The sequence below is a fragment of the Microcaecilia unicolor genome, chromosome 7 (assembly GCF_901765095.1).
Source record: "Microcaecilia unicolor chromosome 7, aMicUni1.1, whole genome shotgun sequence".
NCBI classification, from domain to species: domain Eukaryota; kingdom Metazoa; phylum Chordata; class Amphibia; order Gymnophiona; family Siphonopidae; genus Microcaecilia; species Microcaecilia unicolor.
This window is the reverse complement of record NC_044037.1, coordinates 227,481,873-227,496,693: the sequence shown is the minus strand read 5'-3', so window position 1 is coordinate 227,496,693 and position 14,821 is coordinate 227,481,873. Positions and strand designations below refer to the sequence as shown.

At 42.3% G+C, this 14,821-nt stretch overlaps 1 protein-coding gene across 2 annotated transcripts in view; it reads right to left on the bottom strand.

The window, feature by feature from the left end:
• SLC25A12 (solute carrier family 25 member 12) overlaps window positions 1–14,821 on the bottom strand; it is a 198,025-nt gene that overhangs the window by 71,971 nt on the left and 111,233 nt on the right. The gene's annotated exons all lie outside the window — the stretch shown is intronic.

The window sequence follows — 14,821 nt, the reverse complement described above, 5'->3', positions numbered from 1 at the left end:
GGAATATGAAAAATGTCAGGACTAGGATAGACTAATGCTTGTCAAAAAAAACTGCTGTATCAAAAGTGCCATAGGAGCCCCATCCTCAAAGACAGTTACCCCTCCAGCTGAAAAGGGTTCCCTTATCTGTCTGGGCAAGGGGAGAAAAAAGACATTAAAAAAAAACCTCCACCTTTACAACTCCTCAAAACGCATCTGTTATAATGGGGAACCAGTAACTGTGACGTGCTCTAATTTGAAAGAAACCTATTAAATTGCAAAATAAAACAAAAGTACTACTGTAGGCAAAACTGCAAATTATATTCCCTGCCTTGAATGCCAGTCAAAATAAAAGTACCACTGGAGTCATGCATACACACACACACAGTAACACAAATTTGATTTAACATCTCATTGTAAATGTTTATGGCTAATCATCAAGCAATGACATATAACAACAGAGAGAAAGCAGAAACAGCTTGGCTGGAAACCGCTTTTTAATTCTTCTCGCTGCAAACTGTTTGAAGAACCCCCCCCCCCCCCCCACCACCACCAATGGAGTTAAAAATAAAACAAAGATGGCTTAACATGTTCAGGCTTCCCAGATTCAAGGAAAGAAAATATAAATATATCCGTCTCTTGACACTGAGCTTCATTAAATCTAGTCTAACAGTGACTCCTAACAAGACTTGCAGACACATTGCATCCCTTGTCCTAGAAAAGGATTCTCTCTCCGTCAGCACACCTGCCTCGTTCTCATTCGTTTTTGAAATAATTCTTTTCCTTGTAAGCCTCGCAAAAAGTCATACCAAAACTGAGGGATTATACCATGCTTTATCTGAAAGCCTTATCTTGGCTAAAAGTTCTTTGCTTCTAAATACTATAATTTCCTTTGAAGGGAAGTGTCACTTTCATCCAATTAAACCACCTCTGGTAGGTAATGTACCCGCTACCAATGTTTTCGCTGGCTCAGAGATCACTATGGCGCATGGCTCACCTACAGTCACAGAACCTAGAAACTACAGGTATACGTTCTTACAGTAATATATAATTATATGTAATCAGTTTTTCCAATTATGAACGTGTCCATGGGTGTGAAGTTTTAAGAATACTTGTTCTTATATAAGAGAATTGTAATTTAGGTATCAAATATGTATCAACCCAAATAATTAAGGGTTCGATGCGCCAAATTTGAGAGAAGCATAAATGGTTGAATACAGAGAGGTATTTAAACTTTCTAGGGTTTTCTTTTTTTCTCTTGAGAGCAAAACAGAGATTTGATCTGAGCATTGTAAAAAAAGTATCTGGGCTGTGTAGGAGGAGAGGACTCCTTGCCTCCATCCAGAATTTGAATATGTTTGACTAGGAGACAGGAGCATTGCCCACATGGATGAATTTGCATTTGACCACTAGTATTCCCAACCCAAGAAACAGCAAGTGGGGTGGGGGGAAGGGTCTGTGAACGTGTAAATGGGATGATGAATGTGTAGAATGAGAGGGTTAAATAAGAAAAAGGGTGGCGGGGGGAGTACATTGAATCCTGTTTAAGGATTTCATAATGTTCATTAAACTGCAGAATGCTGCAAAGTTACATTTATATGTTGTGTATTCAAAGTATTGTTTTGTATTTCTTAATGTGGGGCTAACGAACTTTAGGAGTTGACCTTGTTGTTCAGTGGATAAAAATAAAGAATAAAAAGAAGGAACACTTGCCATGGGCTTTCTTCGGGCTCCTGCCCTGCTCGGGTACACTGGAGTGACTCTGCCAAAATTTACTGAATTCATTTTTGCTCGAGGCACTCCTGAAGACATTCCCCCCCCCCCCCTCCCATTGTAGCTTGCCTCCAGTCTCTTTGCTTGTCCTTGGGCTCCTCCTTATTTTGCCTTTAAAGTTTTTTTTTCTCTGTTCCCATTTATGCATGCATCACCTAAAACAGGGGGTGGGCAACCTTGGTCCTTGAGGACCACAACCCAGGCGGATTTTCAAAATTTCCCCACTATGAAGACATATGAGATCTATTTGCACACAATGGAGGCAGGGCATGCAAACAAATCTCATGCATATTCATTGGGGAAATCCTGAAAGCCTGACTGCAATGAGGTTGCCCACCTCTAATCTAAAAGATAATCCCCATAACATAATATTGACTTTATAAAATTAGAAGACTGCATATGCACATTAAAGGTACACACACAAAGAATGCACCTACTTTTAAGTGATTGCTGTGTAGTCATTCCTGGGCATAATGTATATACAAAGTTTATAAAATAGATATGCTCATATTTACAGTACACACACACACACACACATTTACAACAACTTTAGGGGCCCTTTTACAAAGGCACCCTGAAAAACGGTCTGCGGTAGTGTAGATGAATGTTTTGGGCACGCACAGAATCATTTGTCAGTGCCTTTTTTAAATTTTTGCCGAAAATGGGCGTGCGGCAAAATGAAAATTGCCACACTTCCATTTTGGGTCTGAGACCTTACCACCAGCCACTGACCTAGCGATAAAGTCTCACCCAGTAACCAGGCTGTAATGACCTGCGTGCGTCGAATGCCATTTGGACGCGCACCAAAAATGAAATTACTGCAAGAGCCACGCAGTAGCCGAGTTGTAACTCCATTTTGGTGCACGTTGGGTGTGCGTAGACGCTTACACGGCTTAGTAAAAGGGCCCCTTAGAGCTTCAACTACAGGGGCTGGTTCTGAGTGCCTATGTTATAAGGCATATGCTGTAAGCACTTACATTGCTCTCATAAAAATAGGCACCTTTCTTGAGTTCTCAAATAAGCATAAAATCAAGCCCTATCTGATCACCTGTTTTCTTCCTCCCATTTGTTGCCACCACACTCTATATTTTCACTTTATCTTTTGTTTTGTTACATTTGTACCCCGCACTTTCCCACTCATAGCAGGTTCAATGCAGCTTACATATTATATACAGGTACTTATTTGTACCTGGGGCAATGACTTGCCCAGAGTCACAAGGAGCTGCCTGTGCCTGCAGTGGGAATTGAACCCAGTTCCCCAGGACCAAAGTCCACCACACTAACCACTAGGCCACTCCTCCTTTACTTCTAACTCCTTCCCTTCTCTGTTGTATTTTTTTTTTAAGTTTTCCACTGGACAGATGTCTCCCTTGGGAGCAGTTGCAGCTTATGCAGCACAGAAACAACTGAAACATTACAGTTAAGGATTTACTCCTTTCAAACCGTCTCTCTCCTCTTCTCTGCTCTCCCGCTAACATAACACATACAGAGCCAACACACAAACACCAGCACACATGCAGAGGGACTGGAAATAATTTCATGTGGCATGTTCTTCATGCCTTTACACACACACACACACACCAACACTACTATCTGGTTCAGATATGCAGTTCATTTCCTTTATTTTAATTCTACTGTGAAGCAATTGTGATGGTTACTATGTATACTGCCAACTAGTGGTGGTGAAGCACAAGCAATACCTGTTGCATATGGAATGGTGGCAAACTTTTGGTTGAATTGAAAAAAACACCCTTTGAAATCTGTTGACATCAACATCTAACGATTTAATATACTGCATTATTATATTTGGTTTCACTTTATTATTCATCCCAACCAAAGAACGTTTGAATACTGCTCTCAAAACACCCTTTCCCTGTAGATCAGAGGGAGATACATACACACAAATACACGCACATGTAAAAGGGTCAAATAAAATTCCATGAACCATGCTCCATAGACTTTCCAGAATTGTTTTCACTTGAAACACAAGTTATGAAAGTAGAAGCATTGTGGGGATGGGAAGCATTTCATAACAGAGCACCAAAGTGAAATGTCCAAAAAAAAAAATCTATTTTATAGCTTCTTTATGAAGACAACATAGGTGCCTATATGCCGTTTCCCTAAACCCTGGGAAATCCCATATCTAATTGATTTACAATGTTCATAAATTCATTTAAAAAAAAGGAAAGAAAAGGAAACAGAAGGCCATCAAAAGATAGGACAGAACACAAGCACACAAGAAGACAAGCACAACCAACACTCTCTTTAAAAACTACAAAAGTAAAAATAATAGGCAAACTCACATTTCGCAGTCACTATTGCTGAAGCGTTCACCAGCCCTCACTCATATTAAAAGTCAAAGTAAAGAGTGAGCTTTTGAGTTTTTTCTTAAATAGTTGAAAGGATAGTTCAGTGTGGAGATCCAGAGGTAAATTATTCCAAAGATAAAGAGACAGAAAGAAAAAAAGCAGATCCCATGGATTCCCAGTGAGCCTGAGTAGAAGGGAGAACCAGTCTATGATCATTTAAAGATCGCAATAATCGTGGAGGAACATAAGGGATTGTGAAACAAGGTAAGTAGCCAGGGGTTTCATTGCGTAAGGCCTTAAAAAAAAAGTTAAACAAGATCTTAAACTGAATGCGTGTTCGAATAGAGAGCCAATGCAGTCTCCGAAAAAGTGAAGTGAGAGAGTCCCAGTGTCTAGCTTTGCATAAAAAGCAGGCAGCTGTATTTTGTAGTGATTGTAAACGTTTAAGACTAGATTGAGGAAATCCTGCATAGATAACACTGCAATAGTCCAGTCAGGTAGTGATAAAAGCACTATCCCTAATAGTGTACAAAGTTTCATCTGCTTTGAGGTCGGTATAAATTATGTTTTCACTCTATGACGGTAAATTTATAAAAAGCCACCTAGGTGAAGAGACCAACCTGCTTATAATCGAAAGAGAAAAACGCCTATATTGTGACCCAAATCGGGAGATAGACGTTTATCTCCCAAAAACGAATAAAGCGGTATAATCAAAAGCCGAATTTGGACGTTTTCAACTGCACTCCGTCGCGGATGCGGACAACGTTGATGGGGGCGTGTCAAAGGCGTGGTGAAGGTGGAACTGGGGCGTGGTTATCTGCCGATCAGAGATGGGCGCCTTTCGCCGATAATGGAAAAAAAATATGCGTTTTTAGCGAGAATTTAGGGCACTTTTCCTGGACCCTGTTTTTCCACGAATAAGGCCCCAAAAAGTGCCCTAAATGACCAGATGACCACTGGAGGGAATCGGGGATGACCTCCCCTGACTCCCCCAGTGGTCACGAACCCCCTCCCACCACAAAATATGCCGTTTCACAACTTTTTATTTTCACCCTCAAATGTCATACCCACCTCCCTGGCAGCAGTATGCAGGTCACTGGAGCAGTGGACTTCAGGCAGGTGGACCCAGGCTCATCCCCCCCCCCCCCACCTGTTACACTTGTGCTGGTAAATGGGAGCCCTCCAAACCACCCCCCAAACCCACTGTACCCACGTGTAGGTGCCCCCCTTCACCCCTTAGGGCTATAGTAATGGTGTAGACTTGTGGGCAGTGGGTTTTGAGGGGGATTTTGGGGGCTCAACACGCAAGGGAAGGGTGCTATGCACCTGGGAGCTGTTTTACCTTTTTTTTTTTTTTTTTTGTAAAAGTGCCCCCTAGGATGCCCGGTTGGTGTCCTGGCATGTGAGGTGGACCGGTGCAGTACGAATCCTGGCCCCTCCCACGAATAAATGTCTTGGAGTTATTCGTTTTTGAGCTGGGCGTTTTCGGTTTCCATTATCGCTGAAAAACAAAAATGCCCAGCTCAAAAAAAGATAAACATTCATGTTTTTTCGAAAATACGATTCGGTCCGCCCCTTCACGGACCCGTTCTCGGAGATAAACGCCCATGGAGATAGGCGTTTCTGTTCGATTATGCCCCTCCAAATGGTTGCTTCTTTTGAGCCTATTTTATATTTAAATCTTGTTTATTTGCGCTGAATAACAAAAATCAGAAACACATCAATAAACATTTTCAAAAACCTAAGGCTTTACAATAATCAGAAACTTTCAACTCCCTCTACCCTCCACCTATCCATTTCCATCCCCGTCCTCTGGCTCCCCCAAGTATTAAGAACAAATTTGTTATTATTATTAAAAGTTCAAAAGGCAACTTCGAGTGCAAGAAGATAAAATTAATTAAAAGGGTTCCCAGTTCTCTTGAAATTGATGTCCTGAATGACGTAATCCCCTGCCTCTCCAGTCGCACTTGAAAAAGAAGTAGTGAATGCCATCTTTGAAGAGTAGGACCTGTGAACTCCAACCACGTCAATAAAATCGCTTTAGGTTTCAACACTTTTATTGACAACAAGGCAAAATAAACATTTGTACAAAGACAAGAAACATACACCCCCATATTATTGGTATATACCAATTCTCGGAAGAGGGGTAGTGCTATTATCTACACACAATCCTCAACCAGAAACATGTACAAAACCATGCCCCATATAAGAGAGATCCAATCCTCTGCCAACAATTAACAACTCCCTCTCTCTCCTCCCCCACCCTCCGCCCCATCCCAACCCCAGAACAAAACTGTGGTGCACGCAGCAAGTAAACACCTACAATGATTGAAAGCAGACTCCTCAATTAATCCCCCCTTCCTTCCCCAAACCCCATAAATCCTATATAAAGGTACCTTCTATATCTTCCCCATATCTAGAAGACACGTAAATTCCAATTCCCAGGGATCAAAGAGAATTAACTACCAGACTTCTGCCAAGAGTATGTAAAGATTGTATATATGGTCCCCAAATGTCAAGAAATAGTTTCCGTCTCCTGGGAGATCCCCGAACCCCCTGTCGTTCAAAAAGCATTTATTTATTCCTCCAATGCCAGAAGTCTGGGGGAGAGTCGTCAACCCACTGACTCAAAATGAGCCTCTTGCCAATCAGACAAGCCTTACGAATCAGTTGCTTAGCCAGCCCGCTTTGCAATGCAAAGATCTCATATTTGTCTAATTGGATTCCAGCAGGAGAGCTCAAAACTCTGGAGCCCAGTAGAAACATCAGATAGCGAAGAATGGCGGCCCAAAAATTCTGCACCTGAAAACATTCCCATAAGCAGTGGAAAAAGGAACCCCGCACCCTCCCACACAAAGGAGTGTCCACCCCTCACATCTTGAAAATCTGAGCCTTCGTAAGATAGGCTCTGTGTAAAATACGGTATTGACATTCTCGCAAGCCAGCATTACCCATCAACCCAAGACATTAAAATCTAAGGAGAAGTTGGATCTCGACAAATCCCGGGCCCAACGCTGCTCAATCAGCTCCCCGATCTTTACAAAGTGGCAACGTTCCTAAAGTCTTATAAAGACGCTGCTTGTAGGAAAATTCCGATTGGATAGTGCCCAGTTTGTCATCGATTCCCACCAGCTGGTCTGTAATCCTTTGCAATTTTAGGTCTACTGAAGCTTCCAACATCAGGGAGACCTCCGCAGCCACCTCCACGGCTCAAGTGGAGCCCACCAAATTCGGGCTCGCGCTTTCACCTTCCACCATCTTGGATTCCGCTACGCGACTCCGAGTCCCGTCTTTCTTTGCCTGCTTAGACGCCATTCCCAGCCAGCAAGAGGTTCCAATCCGTCTAGGTACTTCCCTAGCAGGTAAGCTATTCAAAGTTGTTTGTTTACTCCAAAATAAAAAAAAAAATAAAAAGACACATGGGTGAATATTCAGTCAGGGGAGGCAGGAGCTCAGCCCGGCGACAGCTTCTCTCTAGCCAAGCATCACTGATCTCAATAAAATCGCTTTAATTTCAAACAAAACAGCCTTGTGAAAAAATTGCTTAAATCCAGTGGGAATAGGATCAGAGAATATGTAGTGTCCAAACAAAATAGGTGGAGCTTGGGTTACTGTACAGTCCCAATATTCCACCACTGCCTTCAGTATGATCCTCCAGAAAATGGAAGCAGTGGCAATACATATGGCCCCAAGTTGCCGGGGTAGCTCTACATCTGGAACAAGTCACACTATCAACTACAGCCAGAGGTGGCCCTATCATTAGGCCACCTGAGGTGGGGGCCTCAGGTGGCACGCTCCAGGAGCAGCACTCCCCCCTTACCTCCTCAACCCTTTACCTTAGGTTTTTTTCCCCCAAAAGGTGGCACAGTGGCAGCAATTCTCATAGGCTGCCCTACTGCGCTGCCGCCAGCACCGGTCTCTTCTCCCACTGTGACCCACCTCTTGATGTAACACCACGGCAGGGCAGTCTATGGGAATCGCTGCCACCTTTTGGAAATAAAAATAAGGTAAAGGGTTAGGGAAGGGGGAGATGCTAGACTGTGCGCAGGGAGGCTCGGGTGGCAGATTGCTTTGGGCTGTCCCTGACTATAGTTGCCTGAAATGCTTGATGTGGAGATACATGAAATCTCAAAGCAAATTTGTAAAGCATTTCTCGCAGTAGCAGGGACACTGATGGTTTATGAATCCCCTGAATATAGCCTCGTAAGTGTTCTGCTGACAGAATGCAGTGAAGATCGTTGGACCAATGGACTGTCAGTCCCGCATAATCCAAATCCTGAGTACTGTCTTAAATACTGATGATGAGATGCAAGAAGTACACGCTGCTGTGAACTTAGCATGTATGCTTCTACCGTTTCAAGAGCCTATTTTATAAATACATGTATTGTTATCAATGAAAATAATAGATACGACTTTCTTAATATGCCACAATTTCAAAAGTTTGTTGAAAGTAAAAAGAGGATTGCACACTTAGGTGCAGTTTCAGGGACATCTTAATTCTGACTTTGTGGGGCCTGCATTATGTTGTGATTGGGTTTGTGAGATTAATTACAGGGAACAAGGCTGTTTCAGAACTTACAGTTTTCATAATGCCTTTATTAATCTCCTTTTTTCCTTATCTTGGATCTCCTTAATTTCAGTTCTTAGAGAGAAATTCTGTTAATAATGCTTGTGAATTTGCTTTTCCTTTATTTTGTAGATTTCTGTATCACTTTGCCATTCAAATTGTGAGATGTGATTTGAATTTAAAATTTAATAAATATAAAGTTAAAAAACTAAATACATATAGACACCTATGTGTCTTTAAAGAATTACCCCTGAAAGACTGCAGAAATTATGTCTACAATGAAGATGCAGACATTTAGATATGTTGGGAAACTGGTATAAATATTTCCGTGTAAAGTATCATTTATTAAAACTTGATAACCCACTTAATTCAAAACAGGTCAATGCCGTTTACAAAGGCAAATCAACAATCCAAAAAGAAAAGAACAACAATATTTAATAGGAAAATTCACAACATGAGAAGTAACCAGAAGTGTAAACTGTACTCCATATTACACTCCATCCAAAACTCACCCCTGAATATGCCTACTACTGTATATACAAGTACGCACACTCGTATGATTGTATAAGCTGCAATTTACACATGTATACTGTCAAACATGCACAAAAATATCTTTATAAAATTATCTTGTGTGTGTATTCATGTATTTGTGTATTTTATGATAAATACACTCTTATACTGCAACTGTGTTCAAACTTGCCCCTTGGAATGCATTCTCTGCATGTGAAACATGCTCTGTACATGGAAAAAGTTTTATAAAAATTACCTCCCCCCTCCTTAAAGCACCAGGTAAATAAAACAGACTACCTTCAACAATGAGAATAATTTTGTAAAAGGAACCTATAAAGACACATAAAAAGGGAACCTATTTCAAGCCTATTTTATAAAGGCACATAAGCGCCTGTGCCTTTATAAAATACTAGCACAAATCCTGCAGAAATCACAGCTAAACTGAAGCCACAGACATTTATGCCTGTTTGGGAGTAAGTATAAATTTTGCAGGTAAAATATGCATGTACATCACAACTCTGCCCGTATTCCACTCAAACTCTTTCCCTGAAAACTCCTCCACTCAAATTGCACAGTAATGCACAAGTTCATTTACACCTTGAGTAAACACAGAAAAATATAGGCAGATAAAGACCATATGGTCTATCCAGTTTGCCCATCCATAACATCTACTCTCCCTATCACTCCCTTAGAGGTCTTTTAAGCACATATCCTGGCATATATTTACAGAAGAGGCTTTTTAAAACTATCCCCCGTGAGAACTGTCAATTGGTATGTGCTAAGAAAGTTAGAGAGAGACCATTTCTATCTACAGCCATTCGTTTTCTCCACCATACCAGTTACTATGATCATACCACACCACTTTTCCAGCAATATCACTGGCTCCCAGTGAGCTACAAAATTACATGTAAAAGTTTAGTTATTACTGCCCAAGCTATGAGGATTGGCTTGCCTGCACCTTTGTTTGACTTCCACTCATCTTCGTTCCTCTAATGATAAGTTGCTAGTGATTCCCCCTCCCTCACAAATACAGTGGGCCTTCACTAGGGAATCTGCCTTCTATATCTTTGTCTCTTGTTTGTGGAATTCTCAATCTGATCGTGTTAGACGAATCCAAACTGCCTCAATTTAACACTGACTTAATTCCATACTTGGATTTATTTACCATTTTTGAAGAAATTCACCAAGTCGGTGTACAGCAAGAACATTCTGGACATAGGTAATATACAATTTCAGCAGAACAAATATTCAAATAACAGTACATACTACGGCATTGCATGCTACTTACAATGTAGAAACAATGCACAACAAAACATCTTAACAGCACAGGGTGTAAGAGAAGGTTGAACATATCATAGACAGATAAAACGTTTGCTCCCCAGACAGTCAAAATAAAAGTAAAATTCACCTCCAGAGGTGGGTTTTTTTTTTGTGAAAGTCAGCAAGGAAAGATATCTCTGTGTGCTGATTTAAAAAAAAAAAATTTAAATGCTTTCCATCACAGCAGCTCATGAATTTGCACAAGCTTTTTTGTGTGTGGTGGATTATGCACAAAAATGTACAAAGAGGATAGGCATACATTTGTGAATTTTACCACAGAAGACACCAGCATTTTGCCATTTTTGTGCATTTCACAGTTGAGTGCATCAGCCTCATTCTGCATTGCTTTTATGTGTGATGCTATTTGTTATATTTTGCTGCTGGTTGGGGGGGGTATTGTGCTCACTGACTGGCAGATGATCAAAAGCCACGCGCTGTTCCAAACAGCGCTCTAAAATAGCGCTGGAACAGCACGGGGCGCTATTAGACCTATGATCAGAGATAATGCATGCAAATTTAAGCAGCGCAATTATCTCTGATTATAGGGTAGAAGTGCAGGAGAATTGTGCCTGAGCATGCCCTCAGCACAATCCTCCCGCACTTGTTTGACAGGTCTGGGCTGGAGACCAATGAAAAGAGATGGACGCCCATCTTTAAATCGGAAGATGGAAGTCCTCAACTGCCCTGTTGCAGAGATGGCCAAATTTCAAGGGGATGTCAGCGGTATAGCGACAGGGCAGTTGAGGATGTCCAAAATTTGGACGTTTCTATGAGAAAGACGTCTTTCTCATAGGAACATCCAATTTTGGACGTCCTTAACTGCCCATTGCAGAAACGTCCAAATTTTGGACGTCCTCAACTGCCCTCGCTGGCAGGTTTGCTATAGGGCGGAATGGGGGCCTGCCAGCATGCAAATGCATGCTGGACAGGGCTCACCATTCCTCCCCAATGATCTGCAAACTCTAATGCCAGCTCGGAGCTGGCGTAGGGTTTGTCGCGGCCTGCAACCCAATCTTTGGTGCGATGGACGCTGATTATTGGGGATGAATTAGTTAAGCGCTGATTAGCATGCATTTGCAGGCTACTTGCGCTAAGAGCCCTGTTTAGCATGCATTTGCATGCTACTTGCATTAAGAGCCCTCGAGTGCGTTGTTTCACGCGCTCGAGGGCTCTGATCATGGGGTGGTAGGAAACGCCGGCGCTAGTATGACGCTAACAGCCTCTAGCGCCGGCGTTTGCTTTTGATCATCTGCCTGTGAGTTTTTGTTTAATTTGTATGCCTTATATGATTGCAATAAAAATAATTTAAAAAAATAAAAAAGAACATGTGAAAATCCATACAGAGTCAGAACAAGGTCCTTCAAGCTCAGCGTCCCATCTCCAGCAGTGGTCAGTCTGGGTCACAAATACCCAGAAGATCCCAAAAAGTAAATCTGTTTCTCAAAGCTCATTTCCAGGGATGAGCCAGTGGCACTCCAACGTCTGCTTGGATAATAATTTTTTTTATAGACTTTTTCTCCAGGAAAAAGTATAAACGTCTTTTGAACCTGGATGCTTAGTTTCCTTTATAATGCAGAAATTTACACTGCCCTTTTTCTCTACAGGAAATTTAAAAAGGGGTACCAAGGGCAATTTTAGAATTATTGCATATATGGTGCAGCCAAATGTAACTAGTGGTAATTTTAGAAAGAGAAAGCATATATATGTACGCTTTAACCTCTAAAACTGCTGTTTACACCCACATCTGGTGGCTCCAGGAATGTGTGTATATTAATGCCTGCTTTGAAGTGGATATTAACATAGTAGATGACGGCAGAAAATGATCTGCACGGTCCATCCAGTCTGCCCAACAAGATAAACTCATATGTGCTACTTTTGTGTATACCTTACCTTGATTTGTATCTGTCATTTTCAGGGCACAGACCGTAGAAGTCTGCCCAGCGCTAGCCTCGCCTCCCAACCACAGGCTCCGCCACCCAATCTCGGCTAAGCTTCTGAGGATCCATTCCTTCTGAACAGGATTCCTTTATGTTTATCCCACGCATGTTTGAATTCCGTTACCGTTCTCATCTCCACCACCTCCCATGGGAGGGCATTCCAAGTATCCACAAGTCCCCGATATTCAGACCTCGGAAGATAGCCGAGCTGTCTCCCGCAGTCAGTGCTAAACCTGAATACTCAATGCCAGTCCGTTTCCAATGACCAACACTGACTATCTGGTTTAACTTTGGCCAGTCCGATTTTAACCGGCCATGCTGATATTCAGCACTGGCCGCTTAAAGCGAGACTGGCCAAAGTAATTCTATCTATGGTGACGGCCAAATATGGCCAACAAATTTGACCGCTCTCACTTTAAAAATCGGCGGATAGCCAGTTATATTGCCCAATATAACCAGCTATCTTTAAGCTGCTAAGCGGCAATATTCAGTGCTGGATAGCCCCTTAATTGCCGTTTTAGAGGCCATTTTCGTTTGAATATCAGGTGGAAATAAACATGCATGTTTGTATTTTCTGGGATTTACAAATATATGGTATTTTGCAAAGGGTAAGTATAAACCTTAACTCCACCCCAAGGAATGCCTACATATAAAATGCTTAAACGTATGCATGGATCATTGCCTAGAAATACTCTTTATAGGCATCTGTGCATTATTTTAGAAAAAAGTTCTTGCCTCATATAATGCTTACTTTTACTCATGGAAAGCCTTTCTAACTGTTAGAGGCACTAAGGGCATTTAATTGTGAGGCAGGAGTCAAGATGCTCTGCTATCTGTGGCAGAAATCTCAGTGAAACTGAATAACATTCCAAACATTATGAGGTGTGGACAGCCATACATGCTTGTGGAAAGGAGGGCACATACAGACACAATGATGTTATAAGGCCAGTTTCCCTACGAGAAAGCTGGCTACAAATGCACAGGAGGGAAAAAAAATTAGAAACCTGTACATGTTAGGAGAAAACCAGTATCTGGCTGACGGGGGAGAGGGGAACCCCAGCAAATTAAATGAAATTAAAACTATGGGAAGCCTCTAAAGATTCCTGAAAATTCAAAAAGCAGTACATAAAGTAAAGATGATTCAAGACTGGAAAGGTAATTCTTCAGTATGTGAAGTTTGCAAAAGGGCTTTGTTGGTAGCAAATGTTGCTGTTCTAGGACCATGGCATTTATTTACTGTAGCACATATTAGGGGAAAGAGGATGGGATTTGAAGCCTTTCTGTGGTTACGATCAAAGTGGTTTACATATTATACACAGGTACTTATTTTGTACCTGGGGCAACAGAGGGTTAAGTGACTTGCCCAGAGTCACAAGGAGCTACAGTGGGATTAGAACACGGTCCTCTTGGTTTGCAGGCCACAGCACTAACCACTAGGCTACTCCTCCATTCCAAAAGAGTTCTTAAATGTGCTACCATGTGCTTAAACAAGCATGCTATTGTACATCATGGGATATAGCTACTAATATAACATGTTAACAGCATTAGTGCATGATAATGCGATAATGCACAAGGCACTTTAGCTGCAAGTCTGTTTTTTTTTTTTTTAAATAGTTGCAGTCTATTATGTTAGTACTACATCCTTCTTTGCTTTGTAGGAGTTTGGGATAAAATATTCAATTTGAAGCACTTAAAATGCTATTAAACGTTTTGGGGTTTTTTTGCAAAAAGAACACATCTAGCTTGTGCAGGATAGCTTCACTGGAGGGTAATGTACAAACACCTGGAATTCTACTGTTTCACAGCATAATATTCAAAAGCACTTATACAAGTAGCAGCACCTGTATCCGAATTCTAGCATCATTATCCAGATAATGATGCTAAAACTCAGTGCAGACCAGGGCTGCCGAGAGGGAGAAAACATTCATCCCCAGGCCAGCCTCCAAGGGGGGCCCGGCACCAGGGTTTGTATCTCTCCTGCTCCTGATGGGACCCGGGTGATCGCGTTCCAACAGGAGCAGGAGAGAGAAAATTCCGGTGCCGGGACCCCCTTAGACGATGGGGAGGAGCAGAGACAGGGCTTTGGGGCCTATGGTTTGGCTGGCGAGGGTCCCAAAGCCCTGCCAACTGAAGACTTGCTCCAGCGCTGCTCTCCATCACATTGCCTCACGATGTGAGGGGAAAAGCAGCCACAGGGCAGGCAATGTGGCAGAACAGTGCTGGAGGAAGGCTTCTGCTGGCGGGGCTTGGGGAACCCCCACCAGCCAAGGTATGTGGAGTTGCGGCAGGGAGCAGGAAGGCGGGGCAAAATTGTGCCTCCCACACACACTTTGGGCTCCACCCCCCCATTTTTCGGCTTCACGGCAGTCTGGGGGGGGGGGGGGGGCCAGAAGCAGCAGCAGCCCTGCCCCGGGCCCAGCCACAGA